Here is a 257-nt window from a genome sequence, read left to right on the forward strand (position 1 = left end):
GCCGTGTCAACTATAACAGTTGCATTACCTTTGTCAGCCGGTAATACGAGGATATCCGGATTTTTGCGTAACGACGTCAGTGCCTGGAACTCTTGCCTCGTAATGTTCTGTTTCGGACTATTGTGTTTACGTAAAATAGCTGATGCGTCCTGCCTAAGGCATTCAGCATCAGGTCCGGGCACCTTGTTTCGCATCAGGCAGTTTTCGACGCTTGAAATTATGGACTCTACCGGTACTCTGCTTGGTGTAATGGCAAA

The sequence above is a fragment of the Papilio xuthus genome, unplaced genomic scaffold (genome assembly GCF_000836235.2).
Source record: "Papilio xuthus unplaced genomic scaffold, Pxut_1.1 DF825946.1, whole genome shotgun sequence".
NCBI classification, from domain to species: domain Eukaryota; kingdom Metazoa; phylum Arthropoda; class Insecta; order Lepidoptera; family Papilionidae; genus Papilio; species Papilio xuthus.